The 12,126-nt window shown below is 35.5% G+C and overlaps 1 protein-coding gene across 1 annotated transcript in view; it reads right to left on the minus strand.

Annotated features, from left to right (window-relative positions):
* Nucleotides 1-11,446, minus strand: part of LOC149945233 (uncharacterized) — a 34,538-nt gene extending 23,092 nt beyond the window's left edge. Inside the window, exon 1 of the mRNA XM_090174682.1 lies at nucleotides 11,197-11,446. The gene's annotated coding sequence lies outside the window, so the exon portion shown is untranslated. The remainder of the gene's footprint in view (nucleotides 1-11,196) is intronic.
* Between the last annotated feature and the right edge of the window lie 680 nt (nucleotides 11,447-12,126).

Raw genomic sequence — 12,126 nt, forward strand, 5'->3', positions numbered from 1 at the left:
TGTAAAGTATAGAATTTACAAATGTAAAGTATAGAATTTACAAATGTAAAGTATAGAATTTACAAATGTAAAGTATAGAATTTACAAATGTAAAGTATAGAATTTACAAATGTAAAGTATAGAATTTACAAATGTAAAGTATAGAATTTACAAATGTAAAGTATAGAATTTACAAATGTAAAGTATAGAATTTACAAATGTAAAGTATAGAATTTACAAATGTAAAGTATAGAATTTACAAATGTAAAGTATAGAATTTACAAATGTAAAGTATAGAATTTACAAATGTAAAGTAAAGAATTTACAAATGTAAAGTAAAGAATTTACAAATGTAAAGTATAGAATTTACAAATGTAAAGTATAGAATTTACAAATGTAAAGTATAGAATTTACAAATGTAAAGTATAGAATTTACAAATGTAAAGTATAGAATTTACAAATGTAAAGTAAAGAATTTACAAATGTAAAGTAAAGAATTTACAAATGTAAAGTATAGAATTTACAAATGTAAAGTATAGAATTTACAAATGTAAAGTATAGAATTTACAAATGTAAAGTATAGAATTTACAAATGTAAAGTATAGAATTTACAAATGTAAAGTATAGAATTTACAAATGTAAAGTATAGAATTTACAAGTATTAAGTATAGAATTTACAAGTATTAAGTATAGAATTTACAAGTATTAAGTATAGTATTTACTAGTATAAAGTACTAGCTGAGAAGCCCGGGTTTAGAAAACGGGAACAAAATGCTCTTTACTTTAAATATGCAAATTAAATTATTTTTAAATAGTAAATAGGCATTTTTAAATTGCAAACGTTTAATAGTGCAGAATATTATATCTTGTAATATTAACATATATTGTATTTCTTTGATTAGTTTAAGATGTAATTATGATAAAGCGTTTTTGTACACAATATTTTAGTTTCTCCGTTGGGAGTCAGTATGTACAGGTTATTTGCAGCTCCAACTCTTAAGCACGCCACATAAAGCATCGGTTTCCCGCAGTTTAAAGTGACTGTCCTTGCGCTTTATTAATTGTCATTGCGAAGCTAAGATTGTTTGGAAATTGCAGGCGTTTAAAATCAAATGGCATATCGGTTGGTATTATGGGTATGCGTGGAATGAATACGGCCCGGGCAAAGGTGTCTGCGTGACACAGATAGAGTGGAGAGGGAGGGGGGGCTGAGAAAAGAGAACGAACGCGAGCGAAAAGGGTCGAAGGTCGTGCCATGCAGCAGCTAAGAGCCAGAGAGAAACTCCCGGGTCTCTTAATACCCGCGTCTCTTGACGGCGTGAGGTCAGGGGTTTCGGTCTTGCGGTCACCGTTTATTGGTCCCGTGGTCAAAAACTACGAAGGTTAGCAATCTCAAGACGCCCCTAGAACCTGACGGCAGGGGCCACAATGCCACAGGCCAAATTTCGTGCGAATCGGACAATTATCTTGGGCGTGCATAGAAGGTAACAAACCAATATATATATATATATATATATATATATATATATATATACTAGCTTTAATACCCGGCTTCGCTCGGGGTCTTTTTGATTTGTACGTAATAAAAGTACGGTACCATAACAAAACCGTCTTCAGAAAAATTCGTATTTTTATTTCCTTCTGATGATTCTTCCTAATAACTTTTGGGAGAGCTAACAATTCTCGAGTTTTAATTTCCAAATGACTTGTGTTGAGGCCGTTGAAGAGCCCCCAAATTCCACCCCTTCTACCGGTCCGTCAATGTACAGCCTAGGGAGCGCCCATTAATTACGTGAGGCGATTGTGGCGATTTTTCGATCCCCCTCCCCGCTTAGTGAGATGTCGTGAGATTTGGCTCGTCCCCCTCCCTCCCCTGTAGCGTCTTCAACTGGGATAGTAGATGTCGGAATTGCATTAGACACTACGTTAATTGGGAGAGCTATTCCGACTTTAAATTCAAATGACCTACTGAAAAATCATTTTAATTGCTTTTACTAATTTTAAATTATACATATTTTTACAAATCTTTTACTTTTTAACAATATAATTTTGACAGCGTTATATTTGCGAATCAATTGTACTAAATAAAGACTAAACAATAAAGTAGTAAAATTTCCACTAAATGCGCGACATTTTTCAACATCCCCCCTAATATCACGTGAGATTTTTAATTGTACTAAATAAAGACTAAACAATAAAGTAGTAAAATTTCCACTAAATGCGCGACATTTTTCAACATCCCCCCTAATATCACGTGAGATTTTTCAAAATTCGTATTTTTAGTGTAAATACGTTTGCGGAAAAAAAAAAACGTGATATTTGCCGAAACCCCCCCATCTCCTCCACGTGAGATTGGGTGAGATTCAGCTCGACCCCTCCCTGCCCTAAACGACTCATGTAATTTATGGACGTTCCCCTATGGGCGACTAAGATAAGCCCTTCCTGTCAAAACCTCCAGCTGGGAGGTGAAAGTCCAAAGTCCAGTAAAATACAACTGAAAATTGAATTAGATTACCCATGTCAGGTATTTGGAATTAGGCGCGTTTAGTTGGAAATCAGGCCCTGAACATTGAGTTAAAATTTCAAAGCTCTAGAGCTGACCGTTCTCGAGTTTTAGGAAGATAACATACAAACAAATAAACAAATAAAAGGACAAACTTTAAGACTTATAGTTATAGATAAACTTCTGGAAATCTATAGTATAGATATAAATAAAATCTGATGTTTGTATATATATATATATATATATATATATATATATATATATATATATATATATATATATATATATATATATATATATATATATATATATATATATATATATATATATATATATATATATATATATATATATATATATATATATATATATATATATATATATATATATATATATATATATATATATATATATATATATATATATATATATATATATATATATATATATATATATATATATATATATATATATATATATATATATATATATATATATATATATATATATATATATATATATATTAGGGTGTTTAAAAAAAATGCAAATATCGAAATGTTTTGGTGCACATTGATTTTCTCGTTCATTTTGGTCGGAAAATGACACAGGAGAAATTTTACGTAAATTCATTAATTTTTAGGACTGCCTCAACGAGCTAAAGTTTTACCATTATAAACAAACCCATTTATAAGCAAAAAATAATTATGTCACTCAAATACTTTAACTGAACGAAATATTTAATATTTATTACTTACTTAAATTTACACAGGGTTTATTATAGTAATAAGTACCGGTACACAATAAAATAATTGGCAGAAATCGCCACAAAACCAGGTCCTAACTTGAGATTTTCAGCAGTTATAACCTGGTTTAGTGGGGCTTTCTGCTAAATATTTTATTGTGTACCGGTACTTATTTCTATAATAAACCTTATAAAAACTATATAAGTAATAAATATTAAATTTTTGGTTCAAGTAAAGTATTTAAGTGACATAACTGATTTTTGCTTATAAATGGGTTAGTTCATAGTGGTAAAACGTAACCTCGTTGAGGCAGTCCTAAATATTAATGAAATAACCTAAAATTTTTCGTGGGTCATGTTCTCATCAAAATGAACAAGAAAATCCATGTGCACCAAAACATTTCGATATTTGCATTTTTTTGAACCACCCTAATATATCTATACACACACAAACATCAGATTTTATTTATATCTATACTATAGATTTCCAGAAGTTTGTTTGTCTGTTTGTCGAGCTTTATTTTCTCGCCTCTCTCCCCGCCCGCCGGCTGAAGGTCCGCTTACCCCCCCCCCCCCCCTGTCCCCAGTCCGCCGGCTGAAGGTTACGTCGCCGGTCCAAAATTTCTTCCTCCCCCGGCTTCCAAAAGTCTCCTTTTCCGAAATTGCCGGCTACAGGTCACGTCCCGCTACAAACTCCCTTTCCTTTGGTAAGTTTTCCGAAAGTATTATTATAGTATTATAAGTTAAGGGCTCTTTTGGTAGTATTATAAGTTAAGGGCTCTTTTGGTAGTATTATAAGTTAAGGGCTCTTTTGGTAGTATTATAAGTTAAGGGCTCTTTTGGTAGTATTATAAGTTAAGGGCTCTTTTGGTAGTATTATAAGTTAAGGGCTCTTTTGGTAGTATTATAAGTTAAGGGCTCTTTTGGTAGTATTATAAGTTAAGGGCTCTTTTGGTAGTATTATAAGTTAAGGGCTCTTTTGGTAGTATTATAAGTTAAGGGCTCTTTTGGTAGTATTATAAGTTAAGGGCTCTTTTGGTAGTATTATTTTCCGAGGTCTTTTGGTAGTATTATTTTCCGAGGTCTTTTGGTAGTATTATTTTCCGAGGTCTTTTGGTAGTATTATTTTCCGGGCTCTTTTGGTAGTATTATTTTCCGGGCTCTTTTGGTAGTATTATTTTCCGGGCTCTTTTGGTAGTATTATTTTCCGGGCTCTTTTGGTAGTATTATTTTCCGGGCTCTTTTGGAAGTATTATTTTCCGGGCTCTTTTGGAAGTATTATTTTCCGGGCTCTTTTGGAAGTATTATTTTCCGGGCTCTTTTGGAAGTATTATTTTCCGGGCTCTTTTGGAAGTATTATTTTCCGGGCTCTTTTGGAAGTATTATTTTCCGGGCTCTTTTGGTAGTATTATTTTCCGGGCTCTTTTGGTAGTATTATTTTCCGGGCTCTTTTGGTAGTATTATTTTCCGGGCTCTTTTGGTAGTATTATTTTCCGGGCTCTTTTGGTAGTATTATTTTCCGGGCTCTTTTGGTAGTATTATTTTCCGGGCTCTTTTGGTAGTATTATTTTCCGGGCTCTTTTGGTAGTATTATTTTCCGGGCTCTTTTGGTAGTATTATTTTCCGGGCTCTTTTGGTAGTATTATTTTCCGGGCTCTTTTGGTAGTATTATTTTCCGGGCTCTTTTGGTAGTATTATTTTCCGGGCTCTTTTGGTAGTATTATTTTCCGGGCTCTTTTGGTAGTATTATTTTCCGGGCTCTTTTGGTAGTATTATTTTCCGGGCTCTTTTGGAAGTATTATTTTCCGGGCTCTTTTGGAAGTATTATTTTCCGGGCTCTTTTGGAAGTATTATTTTCCGGGCTCTTTTGGAAGTATTATTTTCCGGGCTCTTTTGGTAGTATTATTTTCCGGGCTCTTTTGGTAGTATTATTTTCCGGGCTCTTTTGGTAGTATTATTTTCCGGGCTCTTTTGGTAGTATTATTTTCCGGGCTCTTTTGGTAGTATTATTTTCCGGGCTCTTTTGGTAGTATTATTTTCCGGGCTCTTTTGGTAGTATTATTTTCCGGGCTCTTTTGGTAGTATTATTTTCCGGGCTCTTTTGGTAGTATTATTTTCCGGGCTCTTTTGGTAGTATTATTTTCCGGGCTCTTTTGGTAGTATTATTTTCCGGGCTCTTTTGGTAGTATTATTTTCCGGGCTCTTTTGGTAGTATTATTTTCCGGGCTCTTTTGGTAGTATTATTTTCCGGGCTCTTTTGGTAGTATTATTTTCCGGGCTCTTTTGGTAGTATTATTTTCCGGGCTCTTTTGGTAGTATTATTTTCCGGGCTCTTTTGGTAGTATTATTTTCCGGGCTCTTTTGGAAGTATTATTTTCCGGGCTCTTTTGGTAGTATTATTTTCCGGGCTCTTTTGGTAGTATTATTTTCCGGGCTCTTTTGGTAGTATTATTTTCCGGGCTCTTTTGGTAGTATTATTTTCCGGGCTCTTTTGGTAGTATTATTTTCCGGGCTCTTTTGGTAGTATTATTTTCCGGGCTCTTTTGGTAGTATTATTTTCCGGGCTCTTTTGGTAGTATTATTTTCCGGGCTCTTTTGGTAGTATTATTTTCCGGGCTCTTTTGGTAGTATTATTTTCCGGGCTCTTTTGGTAGTATTATTTTCCGGGCTCTTTTGGTAGTATTATTTTCCGGGCTCTTTTGGTAGTATTATTTTCCGGGCTCTTTTGGTAGTATTATTTTCCGGGCTCTTTTGGTAGTATTATTTTCCGGGCTCTTTTGGTAGTATTATTTTCCGGGCTCTTTTGGTAGTATTATTTTCCGGGCTCTTTTGGTAGTATTATTTTCCGGGCTCTTTTGGTAGTATTATTTTCCGGGCTCTTTTGGTAGTATTATTTTCCGGGCTCTTTTGGTAGTATTATTTTCCGGGCTCTTTTGGTAGTATTATTTTCCGGGCTCTTTTGGTAGTATTATTTTCCGGGCTCTTTTGGTAGTATTATTTTCCGGGCTCTTTTGGTAGTATTATTTTCCGGGCTCTTTTGGTAGTATTATTTTCCGGGCTCTTTTGGTAGTATTATTTTCCGGGCTCTTTTGGTAGTATTATTTTCCGGGCCCTTTTGGTAGTATTATTTTCCGGGCTCTTTTGGTAGTATTATTTTCCGGGCTCTTTTGGTAGTATTATTTTCCGGGCTCTTTTGGTAGTATTATTTTCCGGGCTCTTTTGGTAGTATTATTTTCCGGGCTCTTTTGGTAGTATTATTTTCCGGGCTCTTTTGGTAGTATTATTTTCCGGGCTCTTTTGGTAGTATTATTTTCCGGGCTCTTTTGGTAGTATTATTTTCCGGGCTCTTTTGGTAGTATTATTTTCCGGGCTCTTTTGGTAGTATTATTTTCCGGGCTCTTTTGGTAGTATTATTTTCCGGGCTCTTTTGGTAGTATTATTTTCCGGGCTCTTTTGGTAGTATTATTTTCCGGGCTCTTTTGGTAGTATTATTTTCCGGGCTCTTTTGGTAGTATTATTTTCCGGGCTCTTTTGGTAGTATTATTTTCCGGGCTCTTTTGGTAGTATTATTTTCAGGGCTCTTTTGGTAGTATTATTTTCAGGGCTCTTTTGGTAGTATTATTTTCAGGGCTCTTTTGGTAGTATTATTTTCAGGGCTCTTTTGGTAGTATTATTTTCAGGGCTCTTTTGGTAGTATTATTTTCAGGGCTCTTTTGGCAGTATTATTTTCAGGGCTCTTTTGGTATGAACGCGTCGGGGCTATTTGACGACACGATAGTCATCGGTTACTCACCGGTTACTCACCGAAGTCATCGGCTGGAAGAGTCGGTTTTTCCGATGACTGACGTCATTTCTGACGTAAAACTACTATAAAAGCTACGGCATTTTAAAAAACACCGATGACTGAATAAAAGCGTTCAGCAACTTACGACGTCATTATGACGAAAAAGCTCATCGGTGGAAAATATCAAATCCATCGGGTTTTTTTTCCGTTGACTGCTGCTGAACGTAGCCTTTTACTTTCTTGGGGATGAAGACGTCGAAACTCAGCGTCGTTGTGTCGTCATTCTTGCTTCAGAGGACCATTGTCATAGCGGGTAATGAATTTGAAAAAAGATATATTGTTTTAACTATGCGGAGTAACGAGTTAAAACGCGTATCCGCTGATTTTCCCACGCGGAGGACACGGATATTCTATCCATATAAATCAAGTACAACCAGGAACTACATATTCAACTAATAAAATGGTATCAGCGATGTCGTTTTACTCCTATCGTCGAATGGTGCAACCATGGGAGAATCGCGTACTAAATTACCGACAACATCAGTATTTGGTGGATATGTATGCAAAGATAGAATCAGAGCGATTACCGTTTATTCGCCTGAACCAGACGAAGCTTCGAGTTGAAGAATACATTCATCTGAAAGATGCAATTGCCGACGATAAAATCGCCGAAAATCACGGTAAATTAGTAATCCCGCCTTCGTCATTTAATGGAGGTCCACGAAATAAGCACGAATACGCTCAAGATCCATGATCATTACTCAATTAAGTTCAAGTTATAACATATGTTTTACATCACATATTTTAAAGAACTAACGGGCGAAGCCGGGTACCAAGGCTAGTATATATACAGGGTGTCCACCAAAAAACGATCCAGGGCCAATATCTCAGAAACCGTTTTCTCTAGACAATCGCATCATGGTAGGATATTTTAATATTTGGAAAATTGTACGACCTTGAACCATGTCTTCAAGGTCATACTAAAATTATCTCGAGAACCATTAGGTTTAGATCAAAAATTCCAATTAGAAATTATAATTAAAGTTATTAATACATAAAATGTGACGAAGAACAACTTTCTAATTGGAATTTTTGCTCTAAACGTAATGGTTCTCGAGATAATTTTAGTATGACCTTGAAGACAACGGTTCAAGGTCATACAATTTTCCAAATATTAAAATATCCTACCATGATGCGATTGCCTAGCAAATTTCGATAATGTAGCACGACTTGTTTTGGAGTTATTAGCGCTGTCTTGCAATTTTCCCTTTTACGACATTTGTGATTTTGGTAACAATTTTATCGACTTACTATTGGTCGAATCCGATCATGTTCATCAAGTAGGCATAAACCGTGACGGGGAACACGTTTCTAATTGGAACCAACTTTCTAGCACTTACGGTTCTCGAGATAGTTTTTGGATGACCTTGAAGACATGGTTCAAGGTCATCGAGGTTATCATTCTTCTTTGCCCCCTGCACGTGCTACGTAACATAAAAAAAATTAAATTCCTAGAGAAAACGGTTTCTGAGATATTGGCCCTGGATCGTTTTTTAGTGGACACCCTGTATAAGATAAGATAGAATAAGAAATTTTTTCGCGTAAGTAGGAAAATCACAAACGCGTAACGGCTTCTTCGAAATCTCAAATGCTCTTCAACTACACCTGATAGGAATTTGGCTAGGGTGCCATTCGATAGGTATGAGTGTCCTGTATACAACCACGTCAGTGCAGTGGCGCGCCGCTGGTATTATTCAAAGGGGGTTCTCCCCCCTCAAAAGACATTGGTATTTTTACGGACTCCTCAACGACAATTTGTAAATTCCATACTTTATTTTAGTATATTTTAGTATAGTTCATTACCTATATTTTAAAAGTTCATAATGTAACCGCCATAGACTGTTGTTTTTTTTTGCTGGCTCATTTGTTTCCAACCTTTATGTCAAACCCCTACTTGAAGTATCCCGCTCTCTCTATATATCTTTATCTATTGCGCCTCTGGTGGAAGAAGTAAGTCTGAAGGTAACGTCCCCTTGATTGCTCCAAAAAGTGTGTCGCAGGTTAAGCTGACTATGTCTACATAATCTCACATTATAAACTAGTCCCGTCATTAAAAAACTATCAAATGCAATGTATAATAACGCAAGTCCCATGGTAACATGATTTAATGTTCCCCTAACTTCACTTAAGAAATGGTAAATATAATAAATACCACTTTAAACCAACGAAGGTTGGTCAGAATACACAATTAAACAAGTATCGTTATGAAAAGTTCACGTAGAGTCATTTAGAGGAAGCCCCCTAATAGTTTAGATCAGTTAATATTTAGTGTAAGTAATATGTTTGAAGTTAAAATGCCAAATAATGTAAATCGTAAAAGTTAAGCCTAGGCCCCATTTATTACCTCACCAGTAAATTCAAACCCAAGAGTTTGTCAATTCCCAACGAAAAAACCTTGAAAGTGTCATAAAGTTTCTAAAAATAGCCGTAGCATAAATAGTGCATTGGGTCCTCGGCAATAAGGCCAAGGTCACCAAAGACGAGATAGGCGAAAAGGACCACCAGCTCTCCACCGACTTCAAATTTGTCAAGTCATTCCGATAACCCAGAAACCCCTGTAGAAGGCAGAAGCCACCCCCATATGACCCAGGGACCCAATGACCAAGTCAAACGCGATCATTAAGAAATGATAGACAATACCAAGGGGATAAAAAGGCTCAGGACCCGGAGGAAGGGGAGAACCGAAAAAAGGGATAGCAGGCGGAAGGTACGCTCCGCGATGAAGCCCCCGATAGAGAAATATTAATTTCATTTCGTACCTGAGTCCCCCAAGCGCCAAGGCAGAGCGAAATTAGAAAGCTAAGAGTAAGTGTTCGGTATTTTCCCCAGAGTTGTTTTAGGTTATTTGTAACGGTTTATTGTATTATGTACTTTTGTGTTTATGGCGTAATTAAAGGAATATTAACTGAGATCATGGGTTTTTCCGTCTGAATACCCGAACCTTCCCTTTCCCTTTATGTAATCTTGCTTTGGTCGGAGTGGAACAGCCCATATAACAACGATAGATTAATTAATAATTAATCATCTTCTGACTCGAACCAAAAGTAAGGGTTATAATAACCTATATATTTGTGTATATTCTATTTTATTTCTCATATTCCTTTCCTTCCAGTTTGGCGCCCGAAACGTATATCTATCGGAAACCAGATATTTCGGCTTAGCGGAAGTATCGCATATTTTACACACTAGAGGGCTCTCTGCTGAGAAAACATCTTGATTACGCAATAACTATGAAAATCAGATTGGTTGTTAATCTCGTTAGTATAGTGCCAGCAGCTTGAAACCCGGCCACGTCACCAATGTTAAACGTCTATTGAGAAAAAACGCGAGTTTCCATGACAACCACTACGGAAGCTACGGCTGTGACGTCACTAACTTATAAAAACGCATCAACTGCTAGCACTATTGTCATACTTATTGTTATTACGTTACTTATGATATTACGATATGGATAAATCATGAGCGTCGGTCACGATATGGATAAATCCGGAATTACCTTTTTTCAATCTTTAATAGCTACGGCCAAAACTACTTAACTTTCGCTAGTGACGCGGAAAACCATTTAACAAGGAAGTTCTATTTAGATTACATTACGACAGTGTTCCCACAATAAAAAACGTTCCGCGTTACACTTTACTAGGCCAAAAACATTCATCGGGAAAATTCCTGTTAGGCCTAACACTTATTTGAGCCGTAGCGACGTTTTTGACCTAATGAAAACCATACATTAGTTCAAAAAGCAATGCTAAAAATTTAATTCGATAATATAAGCCTATTTAAAAATAGATTTACGCAATGAATATTTTTTGTATATGGTTCTCAGAAAAACGCCAAGTGAACTTACTTGGATTTAAAACCAGGGTAACGATTTGTGGAGAGCAAACGCCCACTTTTATATTCAAGCGCTAAGTGAAAATGAAACCACAACCACAACTTCCGAGTACGTAACGGCAGCTACCTTAAGAGATTCCGGTAATTACAAAATTGCTTGGGTCAAAATAGACACTAGAAAATTAATAATAACTACAATGCGTAACCAGAAGCAAAATTCCAATAATAAATGAAATTGATTTACGGCTACTTCCTACAGATCCTACTTCAATCATAAGATTAATAGACATCGCTTACTTGCTTAAACTCAGTGTTCATCATCCATTCGTTTCCCGTTATGGCCTTAAATTAACCGTTTCGTTATGTTGCCTGTTTAGCACCAAGTTATTACGTATCGTGTTTAAAACCGCCTTTTATTTAAAACCGAAAAATACATTTAAAACTACGGCGTGAGCTGCGCGTCCCGTCAACAGACAGCCTCTCTCGTGAGTCTCGAACGAGAAATTGAGGGAAATCAGGAAGACGCGTTTTCTCTTCCCGGAGTCCCCACCCCGTCGCCCCACCTACTGGCACAATGACCGACTCCCGAGTAGCGCTGCCAGGCCCTAATCATCCAATTATCATACGAAGGGCGGAAAATTATCGATTTCAAAAATAAATTAAAGTTTCCAAAATAGTTATCTTACTTCTCACGGATATTGTCGGAATATTGTCGAAGTTATATTTAAAATAATAAATCACAATTTAAAAAAAAAACAAATAAGTCAAGTTCAGTCTATTGAAAAATCTTGACTAAACCAAAATAATAATATGAAAAGTTTAACATTGTTAAACCGTTTTCTGCCAACTATCATGACCCGTTAACTTTCTAGGGGCCGGCTAATAATACTATTTTGTATACTGAATCTCATCTATACTGGCAGCCCCGTATTTTGGTTTTTCGAACCCTGAGAAGATAAAGGTTTTTGTTTTTTATTGAAGTATATAAAGCCAAGTCAGCTTAACTGTGGGGGATTAGAAAGATATTTATAAAGATTAGTATTAAACAGATTATTCAAGAATTTATTATAGAGATTTATTTTTGAGATTATGATAGTTATACCGTTTGTCTGATTACAGTTTAATTTACTTATAATACCTTGTTATAATTTTCATTAACGTTTAGTGTTGCTATTTATTGAGTTATAGTTTGATGTTTAAATTATGGTGTTTGATTCGGGTTACTAA

Source organism: Leiobunum rupestre, chromosome 5 (genome assembly GCF_980474605.1).
Source record: "Leiobunum rupestre chromosome 5, qqLeiRupe1.1.hap1, whole genome shotgun sequence".
NCBI classification, from domain to species: domain Eukaryota; kingdom Metazoa; phylum Arthropoda; class Arachnida; order Opiliones; family Sclerosomatidae; genus Leiobunum; species Leiobunum rupestre.